This window comes from Myodes glareolus, chromosome 3 (assembly GCF_982192425.1).
Source record: "Myodes glareolus chromosome 3, mMyoGla1.1, whole genome shotgun sequence".
In the NCBI taxonomy this organism is placed as follows: domain Eukaryota; kingdom Metazoa; phylum Chordata; class Mammalia; order Rodentia; family Cricetidae; genus Myodes; species Myodes glareolus.
This window is the reverse complement of record NC_142028.1, coordinates 11680035-11707041: the sequence shown is the minus strand read 5'-3', so window position 1 is coordinate 11707041 and position 27007 is coordinate 11680035.

Genomic DNA, 27007 nt, shown 5'->3' with positions numbered 1-27007 from the left:
AAGGTATTGAGCCACATGGCTAACACAGAAAAGAATTATGGGTTACTGTAAGATGTAAGAATTAGTTAATAAGAAGACTGAGCTAATGGACCAATCAGTTTTATAACCTAATGTAGACTGTGTGATATTCTTTGGGGCTTGTCGGTTGTGGGGTACTGGGTGGGACAGAAACCCCAACAAGCCGGCCCTCATGTTACATTATTTAAATGCCATATTCTACAACTCTTTGAAGTGGTTGAAGATTGCCTGTCTATGCAGAATACAATCTCTAGGTATCTAAAAAACCTAATTAGTCTGACTATAAGTAAAAAAATATGAATGACTATTGACCTATAATATTTAATACCTATGTAATCCAAAAACTAAAACTTCATATCAGAATATTAAGCAATTTTTAAATAACTGTGCAGTAAATGAGGACAATGACCTCAAAATGTAAACAATGTATAAATATCTTTTAAAATCTTTTTTCTTTTTTTCTTTCTTTTTTGGAAAAGAAAGCAAGCTATCTTTTATTTTTATTATAAATACATTCCAAGTCCCCACTCCTTCCCTTCCTCCCATTCCCTCCACATACCCTCACTCCATCCTCTGAGAGAGTAAGCCACATTGCTTTGAGGAAGGTCCAAGGCCCTCCCTACTATATCTAGGCTGAGCAAGGGCTCCATCTCAAGAGAATAGGTTCCCCAAAAGCCAGCACAAGCAGTAGGGATAAATCCTGGTGCCACTATCAGTGGCCCCTCAATCTACCCCAACTATGCAAATGTCAACCACATTCAGAGTGAGTAGTTTGGTCCTATGCTTGTTCCTTCCTAATCTGGCATGTGTTGGTGAGCTCTCATTTGCTCAGATAGACTGTTTCAGTGGATGTACCCACCATGGTCTTGATTTCTTTTCTCATATTCTCATTCCTCCCACTCTTCAACTGGACTTTGGGAGCTCAGTTCAGTATTCCAATGTGGATCTCTGCCTCTGTTTCCATCAGTTGCTGGATGAAGGCTCTATAGTGATAATCATCAGTCTGATTACAGAGCAAGGCCAGTTTGCACCCCCTCTCCTCTATTGCTTGGGGTCTTAGCTGGGGTCATCCTTGTGGATTCCTGGGAATTTCTCTAGAGCCAGATTTATTGCTAAACCCACAATGGCTCCCTCAGTCAGGATATCTCTTTCCTTGCTCTCATCTCTGTCCTTCCTCCATCTTGACTCTCCCATTCCCTCACATTCTCCTTGCCCTTCCCCTTCTCCCCTTCTCTTCCCCTTTTACCCTCCTTTCTCCTCCCACCCCTATGATCCCAATTTTGTCAGGCAATCTTCTCTATTACAACTTTCCAGGTGGATCTTTATATGTTTTTCTTAGGGTTCACCTTATTACTTAGCTTCTCTAGAATCATGAACTATTGGCTCAATATCCTTTGTTTATAACTCCTATCCTCTTATGAGTGAGTAGATACCATATGCATATCCAACACACTGTAAACAGTCAAGGCAAGAACAGTTTCTTGCCCAAATAGCTAGCCTTGCCACATTCATATGAGCAAACATATAGAGTTTCTTCAATGCCTATCATCCTTTTTTGAAGTAGATTGGTGCTATCAGAACCAAAATGTCTTACTGTCATGAAAAGCCCTATGTTAACAAAACATTTTAAATGCCATATTCTAACAGGTCTTAGAAGTTTTTGAAGTGTTTATCTAAGATATATCTCTGTATGACCTTGGAAACATATATAACATATCTACAAGTTTGATTATTATAGATTAAGTACCAACCTCATTTCTTAATTATCCATTGCATTTTAAATGAGCTGCATAAGTACAACACCAAAAACAAGAGTAGAAACATACAGTATCACAAAAATAACTTTAATTTTGTATAAATATATCTCAAAAAAAGCTTAAGAAAAAAGAGAGACCTTCTAGCACCACAAAAATGGAAGCCAAGCATAGCTTCTTGGTTGCTACATTTTTTTTCTGATGGGCTCTGTTTGCTAGAGGCAAGCAGAGACACAATTTCTCTAAAAAAAGGTTTCTTTACTCAGCAGCAAAAAATCTGTGAGACTCCTTTCTGATTCTTGCTGGTCTGGCTATGGAGGACTTAAGTGGGATTTGTGAGCAGAGTGCTACAACTTGCCTAATGGCAACATAGACTCATTGTGTCCCTGGAACTGGGGCAGTGAGCATGGCTCTCACAGGTAACAAACATAGCTCAACCAGCTTGGACAGTGTAGAGTCAACAGGCAGAGTTCTGGAGTTGGTCTTATCCGCTCCCGCTTAGCATTTAGAAAAAAAGGCACTCCTGGTCAGAAAATGTTTACATATATGCAATAAAGACAGATTCAGAGAAAAAAAACTCTCAGCAGGTCACAGTGTGTTTCAAAAATATGTGCAAACTTGGGAGAGAGGAAAAAGAATATAGATAAGAGTACAGACAGCCATAGATTTGAGAAGTAAAGATAATACAATAAATATTAAAAAGTAATTAAAAAGTAACACCACATAAAGATGAAATATACACAGAGAGTCTGGATTATATATGATATTGTGTTTTCTTTGAAATTTTTGATTGCAGAGAGACATTTGTCTCTGGGGGGGCTGCTAAGCTATCCAACATATATATTTTAAAGGTGTCTTGACTTCAAAATTTGGGTCTAAGGATATGTTGCTTTGGAAAAGAGGTTCTGCTTTTGTTTCTACAGAAGATGAGAACCTGTGGATTCCTTCCAGGCTAATATGGCTTGGTGCACCAATACCCTCTTGAAAGATCTCTGTGAACCCTAAAATGCTATAAAATAAAGGAGCGGTGGCCCCACCCGGCTCCCGGCTAGCTTTATCCGAAATAACCACATGGAAACAGTATTCTTTTAAACATTGCCTGGCCTTTTTAGCTCTGGCCTCTTATTGGTTAATTCTCACATCTTGACTAACCCATATCTAATAATCTGTGTAGCATCACGAGGTTGTGGCTTATTGGGAAAGATCCTAACCTGCATCCATCTCGGAGAGGAAAGCCATAGCATCTGCCTCACTGCCGCCTTCCTCCCAGCATTCTGTTCTGTTTACTCTGCCTACCTAATTTTCTGTCCTATCAAAGGGCCAAGGCAGTTTCTTTATTAACCAATGAAAGTAACACATAGATGGATGACACTCCTCCATCAAAATACTTTGCTCAACAAACAACAGAAAGCAATTTGAAGAAAAAACACAACACCTAAATTCCCAAAAATGACTTTTTTATAAATGTTTGTTTTCATTTAAAGGGGGATATGATATAGAAACAAATATATTACATTGATATGGCCTTTGGTTTATTGATACAATTTAAGGTCAATTTTATATGTATATTTCCATTCTTGTTTAAAGTATTGTGTTTGTGCAGCTCATTGAAACATGTAATGTATAATTAAAAAATACAAATTAATAGGTGGTCATGTATAATAGTCAAACTTTAGTCATGTTAGTTAGATTTTCTAGATATATAGAGATATATTTCAGTTAGATAGATAATCTTTAACACTTCAAAGATCTACAGAATATGGCATTTAAAAGGTTTTAAAAACTTAGACTTATCTCTGTGATATATGTCTGCCTCTGGCAGTACCAATTACTTTAAGAGGAAGATGGGAATCAACGAGGCTCCTTGTGGAGTTTGCTAGCCATTTAGGCAAAAAATTGCTCTTGCCTGGACTGCTTGATGACATGCTGTATAAATTGGACACACAGGACCCACAAAAATGTGACTGATAAATTTACCAAAAGAAGATAAGACAGTCCTTTAGGGTTCCTGCTTCATGAAAACAGTTTCCCTGTTACTATGGGCCTGTAGGCTGAAGATGGATGCTGTGTTACGGAAGAACTTTGGGTGACTGTACAGGCAGCAAGCTGTCTCTCTTAATTCTAGGGTTTTGAAAGTAGTTGACAATGCACTTTCTGTTTATTTTGGTAATATTATATCCTTCTGGAGTCTTTGATGGTATTAAAGATAGATAGTTATAATTATAGTCACAGTTTTTCTTAGTTATGATGAAAGATAAATTGATATGAAAATTTCCAGATACACATAGACTAAATATTATAAAAGTAATTCTTTCTTGATACCTGTTTGTTATATGTAATTTTACTAAATTTTAAAGTTAATTCCTTACTTTTTATTTAGACAGAAAAGGGGAGATGATGTGGAATTCCCTTCTATTTGCTGTGAATATGTTTCATTACATTGGTTAATAAAGAAGCTGTTTCAGCCAATGCCTTAATAAAGTCAGGTGGGAAATCCTAATAGAGGTATATATAGAGAGTGGCAGAATCAGGAGATGCCATGTAGCTGCTGAATTAAAAAGACACCACTAGAAACTTACCAGTAGGTCACAGTCTCATGGTGATACACCCATGTAGCAGGAGCGGTGGGCTGCATTCCCACCACCCGGCTCCCAGTTAGCTTACCCCCAAAATAATTACATGGAAACTGTATTCTTTTAAACACTGCCTGGCCGATTACCTCCAGACTCTTATTGGCTAACGCTCACATATTGATTTAACCTATTTCTAATAATCTGTATATCACCACAAGGTTGTGGCTTACCGGGAAGATTCTAACCCACCTCCATCTCGGAGAGCCATGGTGTCTGCCTCCTCTGCTTTCTTTCTCCCATAATTCTGTTCTGTCTTCCCCGTCTACCTATGATCTGACTTATCAGGCCAAGCAGTTTTCTTTACTAATTAACCAATGAAAGCAACAGATAGATAGAAGAGCCACCTATATCACACACATTAATATAAATGGATTAATTTGAGATGTAAGAGAGAGCTAAGAATATGCCTAAGCTATTGGTCAAACATTGTTGTAGTTAGTATAGTTTTTGTGTGATTATTTGGGTCTGGGCAGTTGGGGAATGAGCAGGCAGTCTCCAGTTACACACCAACATACTTATACTGACCTAAATACATCTTTTCCTAATGTTTTTCTGAACTCCAGGAATAATGAGCGTGTTTCCTGAGGTGTGTGTATTCTCCTTCAAGGACATGACCCCATCTACCTTTCACTGTGCAGTTTCCTTAGCCTCACTGTCTTCACCTGGGTGTATCATCTTTCACATGGACTTTGTTTTTCTAGTGTTGTTCAAGGGCCAGCTCATGGGCTACATTCCAGTGTTCATTTTATGCCTGGCATTCTCGACGGTAGCTGCTGTGCTTGCTTGGCACTCTTGACTGTAGCTGCCATCACAATTGTTGGGTTGGATGATAACAATGCACAGAAACCAAAACACATTACACTCTGGGAACTGTAGCCTTCACAGTTAACCAAGGAAAATGTTTATGTTAAAACTATCTATCTTGGTTTCCTTTTTAATAGTAGATAATAAACCTGCCCAGGTTTGATGTTGGTTGTGTAAATGTCGTCTGAGGTTCTGTGGTCTCAGAAATCTCATCATAGGCTGCTGCTTTCTGCCCTTTTGCCAAGAGGGCAGCAGAGAGAAAGATACTGTTCTCAATGAAATAGTCACCATCTCCCCTGCACAAGTACTGTTCATCACACATTTGCATTCCAATATATGCTGGAAGACATATTTTTAATCTTTTATTTGTGTCTGCCCTTGTTAGAACTCAGCTGCTAGGGTTTGGAGCACAGCAACCCCAAGTCATTTGAAACCACTTGTTAATTATTGGCCTTTGCCCCTTTCTTGTTGATCACAATACAGTTTTCACACTCCTTTCCCAGTTGGTGACACAGATAGTCAATAATTAACAGGAATAAAATACAGATGGTTCCCAGCTTAAGATGGTTTTTGACTTGATGATGATGTGAAAGTGAGGTACATCCAGTGGAGACCCGACCGCAGGTTTTGTATCTTGACCTTTTCCCAGGTTGGCAGCATGAACCATGATGCTCCTTCATGGTACTGGGCAACGGCAGTGAGCAGGAGCTCTCAGTGAGCCATGTGCTTGTGGGAGTAAACAACCCATAATCCACAGAGTGCTGTGTTGCTAAGCTGTGCTGTCTGGTGACTTAGTTGGATCGAGTGCATTTCCATCTGATAGTGTGTTGAGCTGAGTGTAATCTCAACATGTGCTGGGAAGTGTCTGCCTAGTATAAACCCCAGGAATCAAGACTGCATGACCCTGGAATATAAACAGACATGGCACCAAATCAATGCACAGAACACAACCCACCCTAAAACAAATCCAGAAATTTACCACACATTGGATATTGACAAACGTGCCCAAAACACATCATGGAGAAAGGTGTTATCCATAAATTAATAGGGTTACAAAATCCAGGTGTTATATGCAGAAGAACGAGAGTGAACGCTGCTCTCACACTACAGCAAAATCAACTCCAAATGAATAAAACACTTAAAGGTAAGGCTGCAAACTGAATTAATTGCTTCAACTTGGAGGAAACATCCACCATATTGGTTAGGGCAATGATACTTTAATTTTAAATGAAGTTCAGAAGCATAGTACCAAAAGCTAGAATAGACAAAAGGGGCCACAAATAAATCTATTCATGGCTAAGGAGCCAACAGTGTGAAGAAACAGTCAAAGAAACAGGAGAAATATTTTTAAACAATACATATGACAAGCAAGTTATATAAAAACACACAGGGAATGCAGGGAAAGTAACAGAATGGAGGCAAACAGTCCAACATGAAACTAGATAATAATCCTAAAAGCGTGTTTGTCCAGAGAAGAGATACAGAGGGCCAGTGAGCATGTTAAAAATGCTCAGTGTCAGTAGTCATCAAAAAGAGTGCAAGTCAAAGCCACCACTGCACTCCTGTTAGACTAGTTGATAACCAGAAAAAAGTAAAACAACAAAACAAAATCAAGTGAGGTTGTGGAGAAAAGGGGGCCCTGAATATTGTTAGTGGGAATATAAATTGGTATAGCCGTCATGAAAAACATTCTGGAGGCACCTTAGAAAATTAAAACCAGAATGACTGCATAGTACAGCACTTCTGCCACTGGCACATAACCAGAAGACATAAAATCAGTCCCAGGCAGTTATGCACACCCTCTGTTGCTTGCAGTGCATTAACTAAAATATGGAATCAATCTAACTGTCCCCCAGTGGTTAGCTCATAACTAAAATTGCATGGAATAATGAAATAAAAGAATAGTATTTGACTGTTCAAAAAGAGGGTGCTGATACTTGCTGTACCATGAATGGGCCCTGACAATATTTCATTGACTGAAATAAGCCAGGCCTGTAATGCCATTGTCACATGCTCTTACACTCCTATAGGGAATCCTAAAAGAATTCAATTCTTAGAGATAGAAAGAATGGGTGGAGGGGTGAGGGTGTGGATAGAAAGGTATTGGTCAAAAGGTAAAATTCCTTTCACGGGGAAGGAGTCCAGAATATCTACTGTGCAATGCAGTGATGATAGTAGCTATGATATATAATGTTTGTGAAAATATTGAGAATGGATGTCACCTGTTCGTGTGTTCCCTGGATCTAACCATCCTGCAATGTATGTACACTTCCACATATCAGTATATATATACATATAAGTTCAGTTTTCATTTTACAAAACAATATTAACCTCTGTAAACATGACGTGTAAAATTTCTCTCATCTTCTTAGAAGAACCCCAGGAGAATTTTGGTATTAGCCACCAGAAAGAGTGGTTTTTCAAAGACTGATAACTTGCTAAATGTGGTGGCACAAGCCTGTTAGCCCAGAACCTGAAATGGTCAGGCATTCAAGGTCATCCTTGGCTACATAGTTAGTTTGAAGCCATCTTAGACTATATGAAACCCAGTTTCTAACAAACAAGTCCTGTGCTGACGCTTTCCTCAGACTCCCCACTTGACTCTCAGATCTTGTGAGGATGTCTTGTTGGATCAGGAAAAAGTCCACTTTCCAAAGTCGCTATGGGACAATGGTCTTGTACCCTGTAAAGAGTTCTTGTTTTGAAAAGAAAAAGAATGGGGTGGAAGTGCTGTGGGACAATGGTCTGGTGTCCTGTAAAGATTTGTCATTTGCATTCATTTAATAAAATACTAATTGACCAGTAGCCAGGCAGGAAATATAGGTGGGGCAATCAGAGCAGGAGAATCCTGGGAAGAGGAAAGGCTCAGTCTGCAGTCATCATCCATATGCAGAGGAAGCAAGATGAGTATGCCTTACTGATAAAGGTACCAAGCCATGTGGCTAACACAGACAAGAATTATGGGTTAATGTAAGATGTAAGAATTAGTTAATAAGAAAATCTGAGCTAGTAGGCCAACCAGTTTATAATTAATGTAGACCTCTGTGTGTTTATTTGGTACTGACGGCTGCAGGACTAGGTGGGACAGAAATCTCTGTCAACAGCAAAGCCCACTAAAAATGACTGGTAGCCCTTTTCCTACACTCTGAAATTAGACCATGGCATCTTCAATGTTTCTGTTGTTTCCCTCTGGCAGAAGCAAAGAGAATCTATGGAGAATTTCTTAAGGAAGACAGTATACTTTTGTCTTCATGATAGGATTATCTTTTTCATCTTACTTGTGTAGTTGACAAACTGATTGCAGTAGAGCACAGTGAACTCTGCATGGAGATTTCTTATGTGTGACTCTCACAAGTCATTAGAGTAGTTGCACCTCTTAGATTTTTCACCAACATCATGGTACAGGATATCACTAATCCACATGAAGGGTGAAATCTGAGTTCAAATTTGTTTGACCTGAACTTGCAAGTGCTAGAAATATTTGTTTTAAAAAATTGAGAGATGAGTTTGATTATTATTGGTGATGAATCAAGATCTGTGCTCTAGTGACTTGACAGACCTTTTTGTTCTGAACAAGTTATTCCTAGGCCTATCATAGTCAGGATTTCTATCACTTCAATGAAACACCTTGACCAAGAAAGCAAGATGGGGTGGGAAGGGTTTATTTGGTTTACACTTCCACATTTCCATTCATCATTAAAGGAAGTCATGACAGGAACTCAAACAGGGAAGAAATCTGGAGGCAGGAGCTGATACAGAGGCCGTGAGGGGATGCTGCTTACTAGCTTACTCCTTATGGCTTGCTCAACCTGCTCTTTTTTCAGTTTGCTTGTTTATAGAACTCAGGACCACCAGCCCAGGGATGGAACCTCCCACATAATCACTAATTAAGAAAATGTCCTTCAGTCAGATCTTACAGAGGCATTTTCTCTCCTTTTAGAAGACTTTAGCTTGTGTCAAGTTGTCATAAAACTACCAGCACAATCACTTCTCTGTACAATAAATTGCTTGACTAAAGCTTTCAATGATCCCACAGCAGAGCCTTCTTTGAAGGAAGTGGGAAGAACCACGTTCAAATAAGAAGGGGCATTGACTTTCATTGAAGAAGGCTGTTAGGCTCCTGTAATATTTGTATTAGTAATACATATTATTATAAGTATCTGTTATTTATTTATTTATTTATTTATTTATTTACTTATTTATTTATTTGTGTGTGTGTGTGATTCTATAGCCTAGGATGGCCTGAAAATTATTATCTATTATAGGTTGGTGTTAACATCATGACAATCCATCTGTCCCAGATTCTCAGATATTGGGATTACAAACATCAGGATCTTCAGAGTCCTTAGCAAGAAAATTTTTTTCTGCCTCTCTGGCATTACTGGATCACAGGTATGTTGAGAGTGAAGAGTCTTGGTTTCTTTCAAGATCCTAAATCTAAGGATTGCTTTGCATGTGAGTTGGTAACAATAAATTTATGTTATGATAGACAGAAATCTCAGAATTTTATTCTCTACCTGAGTCTGATTCCTTATTCTGGTTTCTGATTCTCTGTATTCACTTTGCTAGTTATGTCTCATGTTTTTGAGTGTGTGTGTGTGTGTGTGTGTGTGTATGAGCATGTGTGCATATGCAGGTACATGTGCATGCCCATGAAGGTTAGAGGTTTACATTGGATGCCTTCCTCAATTTTTCTTCACCTCAATTGTTATTCACCTTGAGGCAGTGTCTCTCTGAACCCAGAAGTCACCTTTGCAGCTGACCTGACTTGGTAGCTTGCTCCAGGATCCTATATTTCTGATCCTATGGACTGGGGTTATAGGTGGGTGCTTCACCTTACTGGCTTTCCCATGAGTGTTGGGGATTTGGTATCTAGTCTTCAACCTTGCCTGGCAAGCACTTTTCTCACTGCTCTCTTATTTTCATGAACTTCCCTTCATTAACATAACATTAACATAACATTAATTATCTCTTGCTTTTCCTTCCTTCCTCCTCCATTTCTCTCTGCCTGATATAAACAAAGAAATGATGTGGGGTTCCCCTCTGTATGCTGTGAGTATCATTGGTTAATAAAGGAACTGCTTTTGGCCTATACCAGAGCTATAGCAGAACAGAGTTAGGTGGGGAAAACTAAATGGAATGCTGGGAGATAGGAGGTGGAGTCAGAGAGAAGCCATGGAGCCACAGGAGATAGATGCTGGGAACTTTACCCAGTAAGCCACAGCCACAAGGAAATACACAGATTAATAGAAATGCGTTAAATTAAGATGTAAGAATTAGCCAATAAGAATCTAGAGCTGATGGGCCAAGCAGTGATTTAATTAACATAGTTTCTTTGTGGTTATTTCGGGGCTAAGAGGTCAGGAATTAACTAGCAGCCTCCTTACAACAAAACCTCGCCATTAAAAATGTACTGTCTTCTACACATCATCTGGTCCCATTTGAGGTGATAAACTACTTTGAGCAAAAGCAGCATAGGGAATTAAAGGTTTATATGTGGTTTCTGCTTTTAGGTCACAGTCTATTGTTGAGGGAAGTCAGGGCAAGAATATTACCACGAACTGAAGCAGAAGTCACAGATGAACACTGCTCACTGAATTGTTCTCAGGCTCATACTCAGATAACTTTCTTATAAAGCCCAGGTCCATCTGCCTAGGGATGGTTCCACTCACAGTAGACTTGGCCCTTCCTCCTTAATTGTCATTTAAGAACATGCCCACAGGCCATTTGCTAGAGGCAGTTTTTCAATTAAACATCTCTCTTCCCAAGTACATCAAGTTGAGAGGTGATGCTAACTCTTAGAAACTGTGTATATAAAATGAAAACCAAAAATATTTGAAAATCTTTAGAACATTTCTCAGCACTGGGTAAATAATAGTCATTACTATCAGTGTGGTTATCAATAATAAACTATATCAAACATTTGTTCCCAATTGTTATTTAGTGTCCGACAGTGGTGATGGTGACAAACTGCTGTGGGACAATGGTCTGTACCCTGTCAGTTGTATTTTAATAAAATACTGAATGGACAGTAGGCAGACAGGAAGTAGAGGCATGGCAATGAGGATTATGGGAAGAGGAAAGTTTCAGTTTGTGATTGTCACCCAGACACAGAGGAAGCCAGACACAGAGCAAGCAAGATATGACTGCCTCGCCAAAAAAGGTACCAAGCCATGTGGCTAACACAGACAAGAATTATGGGCTAATATAAGTTATGAGTTAATAAGAAGCTTAAAATACTAGGCCAATCAGTTTATAATTAATGTAGACCTCTGTGTGATTTCTTTGGGACTTAATGACTGCGGGAACCGGGCAGGACAGGAACCTCAGTCAACAACAAACAATGCTAACATTCATTACTTTGCCCTCAAACATCATTCTACCACAGTGGTTCACAACCTATGGATCATAATTCATCTGGGGGTTGTTTGTCAGATATCCTAAAATCAGTTATTTACATTACAATTTATAAAACTAGAATATTACAGTTATGAATTATCTATGAATATCATGTAATAATTTTATAGTTGTGATTCACGACATGAGGATCAGTAATTATTAAAGGAATGTAGCATGAAACACTGTTTTATTATCTTAGCAATGGCCTATAAAGTTTTACCTTCATAATCCAGGAACACAGGTTGAGTAAGAATATGGATAAAATCAGTATGAACTGATTTCAGTTCCTGGAAAACCGACAAAGAAACAACAATCATAATTACCTTTTTGTTCTTTCTCTAAGAAACTGTTGATTGACTATCCTGATGAGTTCCCCTCTGGATTTGACCCTTTGGATGCCATACTTCTTTCATTGTTTGTATTTTCATCTCTAACTCCAAGGACACTTGTTAGAGCAGTCTTCATTTCATCATGAACAACACTTCGCTCAGCAAATGTTTTTGCCTTATTAGAAAAGCTTGAAATATTTTAGAAGAAAGGCTGTGTGTGTTCATTTTTTTGACAGGGGATTAACTAGAGCTATAATCATTTTATTACTTGATATTTGAGGAAAATTCCATGATTAGCCTTCTTGTGGTTCTACATACTTTAGCAAAGGGCAAGAAATGCAATAGAAAGCCACTATATGTTACCTCACCAGGAAGATTTGTTTGAGATAGGCCAGATTCATAGAACTAGATGAGCACTAGAGAGAGAAGCCATGGGAAAGACTATTAAATCAACTAACACGGGCTTTTAAAATTAGTTAGCTCTCTCCAGTCACCAGATAGAAGCTTCTTTTTGTAGTAACCATGCAGAAAACCATGATGGTGAATGTGCAGATACTGTAGATTTCTAATCTTAAAAGGAGACATCTATGCACAACTCCTACGTGGAAAGCTCAGGGATTATCGTGGGAGAAAGGCAGAAGGACTGTACAAGCCAGAGGACCATGAGGACAGTGGTGAGACAGTGACTTTCAGACTACTGTATCTATGAACTTTCAATAGTGTGGTTTCCTATACAAGGCTGACAGTAGACCACGTCGGTCAATATTCCTGAACGGACAGGGGAAGGACTTGAAAGGCTCTACCCTCACTGCAAGAGCTACAGGAAGTTGGTGACTGTGGAGGGAGGAAGAGTCAGTGTCAGTTTTCTTCAGGGATAAGACTCTTGATGAGCTGACCACACTCACTTTGTCAATCCTACACCCATGCACATGTAAGCAACATTGCCTGAACACACACATATATATATAGGAGACGGAGAAGACATGAATCTCTAATATTTATGAGGGAACACAGGAAGAATTAAAGGATGTAGTAATATAAAATACATTGTACTCATGTATAAGATTCTAAAACCAAAACAATAAAATAACTAAACTCAGTTACAAAGACAACTCGATTTGAGAAATTTCTTTGCAATAGAAAGAGAGTAGGAAAACGTCTGAGCCTTTCATGTAGTTAATATATTTATTTGGTTTAACTGTGATCTCTAGTAGTTTATTATTCCTAAAGCTTTAAGATATTTGACATAGTATAAGTTTCTTCTCTGTGTACTTTCAATCATCTCCAAATGGTTGGCCTCTTGAAGTCAGAAGGAATCATGTGGCTCAAATATGTTTCATTTCCAGATGGGAATGGAGGAGAATAACAGAGAATATGGCAGGTCCTGACTCTTAATCAGATGTATTTGCCAGTGAATGAAAATTAGAAGCAGATTCTCAGAAAGGTGTTATGATTTTCCTTCATTCCCAGTGATTGACCTCCCTCTCCCGGTCAATCATTGTTCCTTTTAGCAACTGTTGTAAAAGAAAACTCTATTTTCCAACATTTGCTCAGTGTAACTTTCTCTTAGAAAGAAGAATGAGCTTTTGATATGGTGTGTGTGTGTGTGTGTGTGTGTGTGTGTGTGTGTGTGTGCATAGGAATGGATCAAATGCTTCATGTCAGTGGGAAATATCTAAGCAATTTGACAAAATTCCAGAGTTGCGTACTGTGTTCCCCAAACCCTGGGATGCTAGGATAAACTCCTCAGGTGATTATAGCAGAGAGCTATGCTAAATCACGTGTTCAGGAAAGAAACAGCTAACATGGTAGTGAAGAAAAATAGAATAGTTTCAAATGAAAGAAGAGTTATCAACTGTGTGCAGAAGAAATGCTACGGCCAGAAGACAGAGAAATTAATAAATGCTTTTCCTGGAGGAGTCACATCACAACTATACCTGTTTTCAGTAGCACTGGTTGAAAAAGAGAGCCCCACACAACATTCCATAGAACTATTTAATAAAAGCAGAATCACTCTGGGGGCCCTTTCATAGTTGGTAGGCTATGGCCTTCTAGAATAGTCTTACCTCTTGATCCAGGTTGTTCTTAGCCTAAAAATTATAGGTATTTTTTATGTGTAGTGACACCTATGTTGAACTTCAATACAATGATTGTAGGTTGACTGATGAATTTATTTACCCACATTTGAAGTTATTGCTTCATTATGCAAATTTATGCAAAAATAAAGCAAAGCCACATTTTTGAGCCAAGAATACTGTTTTCTTTTTAAAAAGAGTTAAAAGCAAACAAAATCAAGTTGAAGAGAAAGAGCATTAAGGAAACATGAGGGTGACATCTGCTATCCTTCTGGGGCAGTCCCACTCAAGACTCCAGAGACATTGTGGGGTGCTGGGTATGCAAACACAACCTGCAAGTTCAAAGCACTATTCTATGCCTTCATCAGTGCTTAACAAGCATGCAAGGTTGAGGAATGAAGGGTTTTCCATTGGCTGAGGATCAATGTCTTGATGTTCTGCACTCACTTTCAAAAGTAAAGGCAGGAAAAAGAGAATTAATGAGAAAATTTTCATACTGAACAACTTCCCAGAAAATCTTATACTTCTATTCCTGAATTTGGGGAAAAAGAGGCCCAAGAAGGAGTGCTCATCTTTATTTTCTTTACCTTTTGTTCTGAGTATTACATATTTATAATTTTCATAGGAAAATCTGTCCTTTGAGTCTTTGTTATGTAATTTTAAAGAATGTAAATTTCCAATTGAATCATATTCTTCCTACAATAATCAAGCTATAAACAATCTTGACTCAGAATAGTCCCCAGTTGCAGACTTTACCCTTTGGTGTATTATTAAAGTCAGAGACAGCACCACTTATGAATAGTTTTTGTGTCCACACATTAGTTGATTAATAATAATTTATTAGACACCTACTATAGCTTTAATTTTGAGGTATATGTGCATGTGAGTGTGTGTGTTCATGTGCACGCATGCACACATACACACAGTCCACTAAAGCTTACATTGGTTGTCTTCCTCAATAACTCTCTCTTCTTCTTTTGAGTCAGTTCTCTTATCAAATCTATATTTTTAATTTGGCTTTGATGGTTGATCAGCAAACCCCAGGGATCCTCCTGTCTCTAGTTCCATAGCTCTTGCTAATTTTTATCCCTATGGGTACTGGGGTTTAAACACTTATGTGGCAAACACTTTACCAACTGAGCTATCTTCCCAGCCTCTCTAGCCCTAGCTTTATGACCAATACAAAAACATTTGTCTCACTGAAAGATTCCATATTTTGATAAGTATAAATATCTTGGATCATAAACTGACAATCCACTAAAGAAATTGATAGGGATGATGGATGGTTCTGATGCTACTGAGAATTTGGAAGAAATCCAGAGACACTCTGTGGATGTTTGAAAATATAAAATGGAACAGTAGAACAGAGGAGAAAACTGAAGGAGAAAACTGAGTTGCAAGTGCAGAAAGAAGTTTGTGGGTGAAGGCAGGAAACGGAAGACAACATTCTAGGTAGGTGAAATAATGTGAGAGTGGTACTCACCTTTTGTAAATAGTTGAAAAATTCAGAGATAGAAACTCATAACTTCAGTGTTCTTGTAAATAAACCCAGTATATTCATTGGTTCACCAATCTAGACTTGGATAGAACAATTCTTTTGCATTATCCTAGTTACCTGTTTTCTGTCTGAGGTGATTGGACATTTATTCTCATCTTCCAAGGGACAGTGGCATCTGTCCATGACAAGAGTGAGGTTGATCAAGTTTGTGTTTTGCCATGAGATGTGGTATATGGAAAGTTATTTGTGGGTAGTGGTTATCCTGATAGATGGATAGATGAGGAAAGAAGAAAATGAAGAATGGAATGATAGACAGAAGAGGAAGGGTGATGTAACCAGTTGGAAGTCGTCATTGGTTTCCTTCTTGGATTGCCCACTCCCTATCCTTTGTAATAGTAATGTTCCACTGTGGTCATATGCATCTTTGTTCTACTATATGAGCTAGGTCAGGATGACCACCACATGAGGTGTTTCGACATACTCTTGACTTGCTTTTATTTTTTGTCTGACTGAGTCTCTAGCCTTTTAACCTTGGCTTCCTCCATGGTATACTTTCAGCAATTATCACAGCACCCCGCAGTTATTCTGTATTTATTTCAGTTAGCTTCTGTAATTAAAATGCAAGTCTTGTGAGAGAAGAGATCATGCATTATTTATGCTTGTGTCTCTGGCACAGGGCTTGGTCTACAGTAGACAAATGTTTCTGGCAGAAGTGAGCGCTTTGGGGGATTTCAGAAACAGATCACAGGTGAGGAGCCTCCTCCCCCACGATAGAGTATTCTTGCCCCTACCTCTGATTTCAATATTCATAAGCCATATGTTCTCTTTTGAGGGTAAAAGGATCTTTTCATGGTGTTTTAATATAGTCTCCTCATTTACTTTTGACTTCATTTTGGCATCAGCCATCATCATTTATAAACAGTACCAAATAAAGTAGGAGTTTGAGTAGAGTCCTGCAAGGCATGGTGGTGCAAACCTGCAATCTCACAAGAGGTCAAGGTAGGAAGATTGCCTTAGGAAGGTTTTGAGTTCAAGGCCAGTCTGGGTATATTAGTTACTTTCCTGTTGCTGTAAATTAAACATGATGACCAAGACAACTTTGATAATGGAAAGTTTATTTTGGCTCATAAGTTATAGAGGCATCACCATGAAGGGGAAGCATGGCAGCAAGCAACAGGCATGGGGGTAGGTGCAGGAAGTTCACATATTGAACCACAAGCACAAAGCAAAGACAGCAAATGAAGTAGAGGAGGCCTTTCGACCCTCAAAGCCTTCTCCCAAACTTCTTCCAGCAAGGCTGCACCACATGAACCTCACCAAGCAATACCACTAGCTAGAGACCAAGTGTATAAATGCCTAAGGATAGGGGGGCATTTCTCATTCGGATCACCACACTGGAATACACAGGGGGACACTAGGAAAAAAGATCTATCTATCCATAGATCCATGGTGGTTCTCCTTATACTCAGAGAATAGAAAACCCTCTCAGTGGCACCATTTTAATTCTCTGTGGACAGACAGGTGGGTCATTGAAGGCATTAATATGAAATTGTAGATGACATAAGAGCCTTTTTGGCTTTTCTATTTATCCCTCCCAATTTCTTTTTCACAACACAGACAAAATGCGAACAGATTACTCTAATCCTATCAGTTCTTTCCCTAGTCACTTAAACTCTGGAAACCTAGATTTCTCCTCTGAAGGGTGATGGTTTGTATTGCCTCTTCATCAGTTGAAAAGTCTTTAGGATGTAGGTGTCATCCTATAGATTTCTATTCTCATTTTGGAAACATGAAACAGAAAATTTCCTGATAGATGCTTTCTGCTAGTTTTGGGTTTCTGAACACAAAATAGCTGCATATATAATCTGACAGAGACTCACCTGGAACAGCTGATCAGTTAAGAGGTAGGAGATGGATGTAGGGGCATAAGTCTGGGACCTTTGAGGGAGTAGGCAGGAAACACAGACCTCTGCAGGTCTGGACACAAGTCTGGGACCTCTGAGGAAGTAGGCCTGTGCCAGAACCTCTGCGGGTCTAGGTGCAAGTGTTGTAGGGAGGCCTCTTGTTGGTTCCTGGCTGCTCAGCAGCTCAGACCAGAAATAATCACACAGAAACCATAAAGTTCCAGGGTCTGTGTCCGGAGAGGCTACATGGCTTTTCACTGACTCTGCCTTTCTTCTCCCAGCATACAATTTAGTTTTCCCCACCTAGCTCTGTTCCTCTATAGCTCTGCTATAGGCCCAAAGTAGTTCCTTTATTAACCAATGGTATTCACAGCATGCAGAGGGGAATTCAACATCACCCGAATCTAGGCCCTCTGAGAGAGTAGGCAGGTCCAGAGACCTCTGCTGGTCTGGACACAAATCTGGAACCTCACAGGGAGTAGGCAGGAACCAGAGACCTCTGTGGGTCTGGGCAGGACTCTGGGACCTCCAAGGGAGTAGACTGGAGTCAGAGATTACTGCAAGACTAGGTCCAAGTCAGGGACCTACACAGGACCAAGCCCAGGCCAGGGTCATCTACAGAAACAGGTCTGAGCCAGTGACCTCTGCCATAAAGGACTGAAGCAGCAAACTCCACAGGAGCATGTACAAGGGAGCCACTTCTGAGGGAGCAGGCCCAAACCAGAGACCTCTGCCAGAGCAGGCCCAAGGCAGCAACATCAGCAGAAAGAGCTCCAAGCAAGCAATCTTTGTGGGAGCAGGCCTGACCGACCCCTGATATTACAGAGCAAATCCCGGGTGCACCGAGCAACCTCCAGGAACATGGAGTGACAAACATGAGGAGCAGCCATCTGAGCTTTGGGTCTACTGGCACCTGGAAGATTGAGCACCAGAGTAACAGACAGACCCAACTCTACCAATCAGAGGAAAAGATGGGTAAACAAAGTGAGAATACATACAACACCACAAAGAGCAACACGACAGCAGTAAAAACTAGTGACCCTACAACAGCAAGACTTAAACTGCTAAATATAGATGAAGCAGAAAAATGTCCTAAAATAACATTAGGAGAATGTTTAAGGCCCTTAAAAAGGAAATGAAAAATTTTCCTCAAAGAAATGGAAGAAAAGACAATCAAAAACAAATCCCTTAAAGAAAACCAAGAAAAAAAATCAAACATATGAAAGAAACTATTCCAAGACTTGAAAACTGAAATAGAGACAATAAAGAAAACACAAGCCAGGGGAGTTACTGAAATAGAAATCATGAGAAAATGTTCAGGAACCACAAATGCAAGCATAAACAGCAGAATACAAGAGATGGAAGAGAGACTCTCAAGTGCTGAAGATACAATAGAGGAAATGGACTCATTGGTCAAAGAAAACATTAAATCTATAAAAAGCTTAATACAAAATATTCAGGAAATATGAAAAGACCAAACCTAAGAATAATGGGTGTAGAAATAGGAGAAGTCCAACTCAAAAGCACAGAAAATATATTTAACAAAATGATAGAAAAACTTTCCCAATGTAAAGAAAGATGTGCCTATGAAGAACACCAGATAGACTGGAGAAAGAAGGGTGGAGTCAGGGAGATGCCATGGAGTCAGAGCCGGAGATGGACATGTTGAAATTTTGCTGGTAGGCCACAGCCTTTTGGTGATGCACAGATTAATTGAGATGGGTTAAGCTAATATGTAAGAGATTAGCCAATAAGAAGCTAGAGCTAATGGGCCAAGCAGTGATTTAATTATTACCATTTCTGTGTGATTATTTCAGTTCTGGCTGGCAGGGACGAACAAGCAGCCCCCCTCCTACAATCTCTTGAATAAATTAAGAGCATGGGGACCATGGGTAAGGACCGAAGGGGAGGAGATGGGAAAGAAGGAGAGCAGAGCAAAATGTATAGCTCAATAAAATCAAGAGAGAGAAGGGGGGGGAAGAGGTGGATGGATGTATAGCTCTGTAGTAACATGTTTGCCTAGCACTAGCATGTATGGAACCCGTTGATTAGGTCTTTGTATAAAAAAATAAAGGAGCTTCAGTGTGACTGGTTTTATGTTGAGGTCTTGATCCATTTGGATCAGTTTTGTGCATGGTGATAGATAAATTTATTCTCATTCTTCTACATGTTGATATTCAGTTATGCCAAGCACCATTTTTTAAATATGCTTTCTTTTTTGCATTTGATATTTTTTGCTTCTTTGTCAAAAATTATGTGTTGTTAGGTGTGTGGATTAATATCCGGGTCTTTTGTTTGGTTCTATTGATCCTCATGTCTGTTTTTATGCTAATACCAGGCTGTTTTCAGTACTGTATCTCTGTAGTAGAGTTTGAAGTCAGGAATTGTGATGCCTCCAGAAGTTTCTTTATTGTACAGAATTGTTTTGGCTATCTTGGGTTTCTTGCTTTTTCATATGAAGTTGAGTATCATTGTTTTGAGGTCTGTGAAGAATTTTGCTGTTCATTGCCTTGAATCTGTAAATTGCTTTTGGTAAGATTGCCATTTTTACTATGTTAATTCTACCAACCTAAGAGCATGGAAGATCTTTCCATTTTTTTGATGTCTTCTTCAATTTCTTTCTTCAAAGATTTAAAGTTCTTGTCATACAGGTCTTCTACTTGTTTGGTTAGAGTTACTCCGAGAAATTTTATGCTATTTGTGGCTATTGTAAAGGGTGTTGTTTCTCTGATTTCTTTCTTAGCCCATTTATCATCTGTGTGCATAAGGGCTACTTATTTTTTTTGAGTGAGTCTTGTATCCTGCTATATTACTATATTAGGTGTTTATGAGTTGTAGAAGTTACTTGGTAGAATTTTTAGGGTTGCCCATGTAAACTATCATATCATCAACAAATAGTGAAAGTTTGACTTATTCTTTTCTGATTTGTATCCCCTTGATCTGCTTTTGTTGTCTTATTGCTCTAACTAGGACATCAAGAACTACATTGAATGGATATAGAGAGATTGGACAACCTTGTCTTGTTCCTGATTTCAATGGGATCACTGAGAGTTTCTCTCCATTTAGTTTCATGTTGGCTGTTTGCTTGCTGTATATTGCCTTTTTTATGATTAGGAATGTTCCTTGTATCCCTACTCTCTCCAAGACCTTTATCATGAAGGGATGTTGTATTTTGTTCAAACTTTTTCGGCATCTAATGAGATGATCATGTAGCTTTTATATTTCAGTTTATTTGGTGGATTACATTGATTTTGTTATGTTGAACCATTCCTGCATCTCTGGAGTAAAGCCAACTTGATCATGGTGGATGATGGATGGTTCTGACGTGTTCTTGGATTGGATTTGCCAGTATCTTATTTAGTATTTTTGCATCAATGTTCATGAGTGAGATTGGTTTATGATTCTCTTTCTTAGTAATGTCTTTATGTGGTTTGGGTATCAGGGTAACTGCAGCCTCATAAAAAGAGTTTGGCAATGCTCTTTCTGTTTATGTTGTGTGGAGCAATTTGAAGAGTATTGGTATTAATTAGTTCTTTGAAAATCTTGTAGAATTCTGAGCTGAAACCTTCTGGTCCTGGATTTTTTTTTGTTTGTTTGCAGACTTTTGATGACTATTTATATTTCTTCAGGAGTTATAGATATGTTTAATTTGCTTACCTGGTCTTGATTTAATTTTGGTAAGTGATATTTATCCAGAAAGTTGTCCATTTCCTTTTAGTTTTCTAATTTTGTGGAGTACAAGTTTTCAAAATATGACCTGATGATTCTCTGGATTTCCTCCATGTCTGTTGCTTTGTACCACTTTTCATTTCTGATTTTGTTAATTTGGATATTCTCTCTCTGCCTGTAAGCAACTCCATCGCTGGATGTGGTGGTGAGTGCCTAGAAAATCAGGAACTGGCAAACACATGCAAGGGGATTGTGAGTTTGAGGTCAACTTGGGCTACATAATGAATTCAAAGCTTGCCTGTGTTACAAAGTGAGGCCCTGTCTCAAGAACAAAACTGAAGATACAGCTCCATAACAGAGTTTTTCTTCAGTGTGAAAGAAAACCCTGTTTTTTCCCTACCACTGACCAAAACGAAATAATAGTAAACCATCAGAGAGAATGCCAGTTGAATGCTTTCTGTGGAACAACACTGTGTATGTGACTCAGTGTTAGAGTGTCTGCTTAGCATGCATATGGTCTTGGAGTTCTATGCCAGCACCACACAGAGAAAGAAAATAAAATGAGAAACAAAGAATCCAAGCAGCAAGAGATGAGTAATAACATGTAAGCATGTTTCTAATGAAGTCATAGGCCAAAGATCATCAAGAACAAACGTTGTTAGTTGTTAAACTCTTGTGTCTAGAGGGAAGTGGCCCTATGCTCTAAGCCAAGGTTGATGAGTTTATGGGAAAGATAGAAAATGTTAGGTATGGAAGTCAGTGTGGAGACTCTTCCAAAAGTTAAACAGAGAACTCCCACATAAGTTGTTTATGCTGTTCATAGTTCACCACAGCACAGAGACACCTGCACAGCCATGTTTATTGCTATACTGTTACAATAGCTAAGTAATTGAAGTAGCTTAGCTGTTCATAAAGAGAAGAGTGGTTAAAGAGTGGATGTATACACAATGGAGTTTTGTTTAACTGTAAAGAATCATGTCATTTACAGTGAAACAGATACAACCAGCTCTCAGCACATCATGCAAAACAAAGCAGATTAAGGATAGACAAATAATGAATGTTTTCTCTCATTTTATGTACATAAAATTTTATATGTATATAAAGACTCAAAAGTAGGAATGAGACTGTTTGAGGTTATGAATGGAAATAATGTGAGTGGGGAGTGGGAAGAAAGGGAATGCATGGCTGAAGTATATGGTAAACTTATATAAAAATGTCTTTGTAAAACCTGTAATTATGTTCAGTGAATACATACCAATAAAAATTCCAAAAGGTGCTACATGTTAGAATAGACAATTGTTTTTTCCATTTAATAGACATGAATTTCATTTTTTTGTAAGGATATAGCATCAATTTCATTACTCTAATGAACCAGATGTGACACTTTTCTAAAATTGCAGGTGCATTAATTAAAAATTATTAAAACACACTATTATATTAACAAAAATCTCAGCCACTCTGGAAATGTTTAAAAATGTAGATAGTGACAATAATAGTTTCTCCTCTAGGGTTCCCACATTTATGGGTGCAATTTATTGGAGGTTATGTGAATAAATGGTATTTTGGTAAAGGAAAAGGTTTTGTAAATTAGCAACAAACATAATTGTGTCCTCAGGCAAATCAAATTTCATTTGTGGTAGGTATATTGAAAATTCCCTAATAAGGAACAGGCATGAAATTTCTATCAGGAAAGGGTTACAGGCACTGTTGGTTGGCACTGATACTCTATTTCCTAGAATCCACATGAGTAGTTTATAAATGCTATCACAGCACATTAAATGTTATTATACTGATTATTATCACATGGTTAATTATGCCTAATGCAGAGCGGGACTTCATTGCAACTGATTATAATTGGATGTATTTGGCTGCTGTTGGAATTCATAATAGTGCAGGGTTTATATTTTCACTGGGCCCGTGAAAGGAGAGCTTCAGTAATGAGTTTATAGCAATAATTAGGTCATGGATTTACTGTTAAGCACTTTGCTACAGTTAAGCAACTTCATATGTGTATGTGTGTGTATATATATATATGTTTATCTCAGAATAAATGTATACATACTTTAAAAATTTATTAGTTCTTTGAGAATGTTGTAAAATGCATTTTGTGTTTTGGTCATATTCACTGGCCACCAACACTTCCCCAATCCATCTCACTTGCCCATCTACCCAAATTTGTGTCATTTGCAAAAGCTAACCCACCAAGACCAATTTGTTATGTAGGCAGAGATTTCCTGTGCTGATAGTTGCTCCCAAATAATCACTCAAACTTAATATAATTTTAGATGCTCAGCCAATAGCTCAGGTTTGTTACTAACTAACTTTTACATTTAAATTAATCCATAATTATTATGTATGCTGTGCCACATGGCTCATGACTTGTTACCTCATTTTCTCCATGTCCTGTTTCCTCTGTGTCTTCTGGCATCTCCTCGGAGTCTGCCGTTCTTCATCCCAGCATCCTTAGTTTGGTTGTCCCACCTATACTTCTTGCATGGTTACTGAACAGTCCATTTTTTATTAAACCAATCTGAGCAACAAATCTTTACAGTGTACAAAAGAATTATTGCACAATATTATTCCTCCTAAATATTTTTGAATATGTGTCCTTCCATTGGGGTGTGGTCAGTTTACAAGGGAGTTTACCACTCACAGCAGATAATTGTCAATATTTAAATAGCTAGAGATATGAGTTGGTGCCCATCTCACCTTTGGTGCATGCTGTCACAACCACTGTGAGTTTATGCGTGCAGCTTCCCCACTATGTCCAGAAGACTAATGAGAGATACATTAGCTTATGGGTATAATAATGTCATTAGCAGTCCCTTTAATGCCATGTCAGTTTAATAGTAGGTTCTTTCCTAGGGGCTATGGCCTGTCTAGTTATAGGTTCTTGGTCTAATCATGGTACCAGGTATGGGTTTCATCTCATGGAGTTGTACATAAATGTAATCAGAAAGTAGTTGGTTAGTCCCATGACATTTGTGCCCAGCAGGAACTGTTGGAAGGAGCTGTTTGTTCATTCCCTACTGCTCAGCCTTGAAATAATCACACAGAAACTGTAGTAATTAATTACTGCTTGACCCATTAGCTCTAGCTTCTTATTGGCTAACTTTTACATATTATTTTAACCCATTTCTATTAATCTGTGTATTGTCATGTGGCTATGACTTACGGGCAAGATTCCCACTGATGTCTGTCTCTGATGGCTCCAAGGTTTCTCTCTGACTCCACTTCTTTTTTTCCCAACATTCAGTTTAGTCTTCCCCACCTACCTCTCTTCTACCCTATTAGGCCAAGCCAGTTTTCTTTATTAACCAATGATATTCACAGCATATAGAGGGGAATCCCACATCAGGGAATGCCTTGCCAAGCCAGTCATTATAGTAGCTCACAGGGATCAGAACTAGATAAGACTGATGGTTTATTTTCTCCTCCAATATTTCTGCTATATACACAACCAAAGACATATTCAGTTGCTGAAACAAACTGATTTTCTTTTTGCTTCCCTTTTTGTTGCTGTTGTCTTGAAGGCAGAGCAGACATAACTATGTTTTTATATGTGTGTGTTCAATATTTTATGACCTATTGAAGTCATTGGTAAATGACAATCCAGTTTGGGAGCATAGTCATTAGTTTAGTATCTGTGTAAGCAAAGTCTAGGTATGTGTACTAGCTGGAAAGTGTCAGAACAGAACAGCTAAGCTTTCCTTGCATAGCATAGTAAATGTTCTATAAAGGAATTGGGCACACCACTTGCCCTTTAGATCCTCAAATGGCAACAAATAAAGAATTGAGAAAATATTTCTGGGCAGAATGCATTATTTGAAGTGTGATAGGATATTTGCAATAGTTCATAACTTAACCCCAAAATAAATCAGTATATAATTGAGAAGTCTTAATTTTATAGCAAGACGTCAATAAAATGACTTTCAGTTTTAGTGACTCCCTAATTGAAAATTCTTCAAATAATGTTAAAAAAATAATTAGAGTAAGATGTCTGCTCTAAGATCAAAGATGGCTACAAAAGACTTCCAACTTTGTGGAATCCCATTTATGTCTTCTTGTCTTGTGCGAAGACTTTGGTACTATAGCAGTTGACTTACAGTATGTCAGAGTAAGATGCAGGGGCAGAGGTGGAGGGCTTCTAAGATGGCTTCTAGTATGGTCAGCCCTAACCAGTGAAGGAGGACTAGGGTCATGGTACCACATGTACTGCCGTCTAGAGGACTCAAGATAATGGTGGTGCAACTATGCAGAGAGAATTGAAGGTTACTGCTCAAGAGTGGGGGTGGTGGTGAGAGGGTGAGAAGGAAGGGAGAGGAAAGAAGGGAGGGAGGGGGAGAACATGAGGGGATGGGATGTTTGAGATGAGGGAAGGACAGAGAGGGAGAGCAAGAAAAGAGATATCTTGATTGAGGGAGCTGTTATGGGGCTAGCAAGAAACCTGGCACTAGAGAAATCCTCAAGGATGACCCCAGTTAAGACACTAAGCAATAGTGGAGAGGGTGCCTGAACTGGCCTTCTGTAATCAGGTTGATGACTACTTTCATTGTCGTCATAGAACCTTCTTCCAGAAAATGATGGAAGCAGATGCAGAGGTCCACAGCTAAGCCCTGAGTCAAGCTCCCAGAGTTCAGTCAAAGAGAGAGAGAGAAGCAATAATATGAGCAAAGGGATCAAGACCATGATGGGCATACCCACAGGAACACTTGACCTGATCTAGTGGAAGCTCACTGACTCCAGACTGACAGCAGGGGAACCTGCATAGGACCAAACTAGGCCCTCTAAATGTAGATGACAGATATGTGGCTTAGGCAGTCTATGGGGCCACTGGCAGTGGGATCAGGATTTATCCCTACTGCTTGTGCTGGCTTTTGGAGTCCATTCTCTTTGATACCTTGCTCAGCCTAGATATAGGGAGGAGGACCTTTATCCTTCCTCAACGTGTTATGCCAGACTTTGTTGACTCCCTGTAGGAAGCCTTACCCTCTCTGAGAATTGCATGGAGGATGGGGTAGGGGGAAGATGAGGGGAGTGGAAGGAGGGGAAGAAGTGGGAACTGGGATTGGTATATAAGATGAGAAAAGATTTTTTTTTTTTTAAAGAGCAGACATGAAGTTTTGTTTCAGAACCTCAAAAAGAAATTCAGAGGTGGTAGTAATGGGACTTTAATGTTCTTTTAGTTAAATACAAAGTTACACTCCCTCCCCTTTGTGAGGTTTAGATTACTTACTTGGTAGTTAACAAGTAACTAAACATGAAATCATGAAACATGAAATCATGAAACATGAAAACAGAAGTTGTTGCCAAGTCATCCAGGAACAATATGTAGAAGGAAGAATTGTGTTCCAGGAGCAAAGCTCCCATGACTTCCTGAGTACTTAGCTTCTTGATTCTTCAGGTCCTTCAGGAACACACTAAAACACCCTGAGGTTAATGAGTGTGGGGAAAAAAAACCCCTGAATTCTGGACTATGAAAGACCAAAATATATACAATAAATCCTGGAAAATTTTAGCATTTAGATTACCTTTCTCAGATATATATAATTATATATATATAGTATATATACAGAATATATTCTGTATATATAATATATATACATACAGAAGTTTGCTGGTGAATAATATGCTTACAATGTAATAATTAATAGAATTTAATAGAAATTTTAAAACATAAGAAAGGCAGTGAAACTGAATGATGTCAGAGTCTACATGAAATTTAATAACATTATTAGCATGTGCATAAAGTTTGAGTGTTAAATTGACTGAGCTCAGACCAGCTTCCAAAGGAGGAAAACAATACACTCTCTCTCTTTCTCTTTTTCAGTTGGCATCTGTTATATGGTAGAAATCCCAGAGAAAAAGTGAGAGAAGCTGAGTTTTGTAACCCTTGACATGAAGAAAATAAGCCCTCTGGGGAC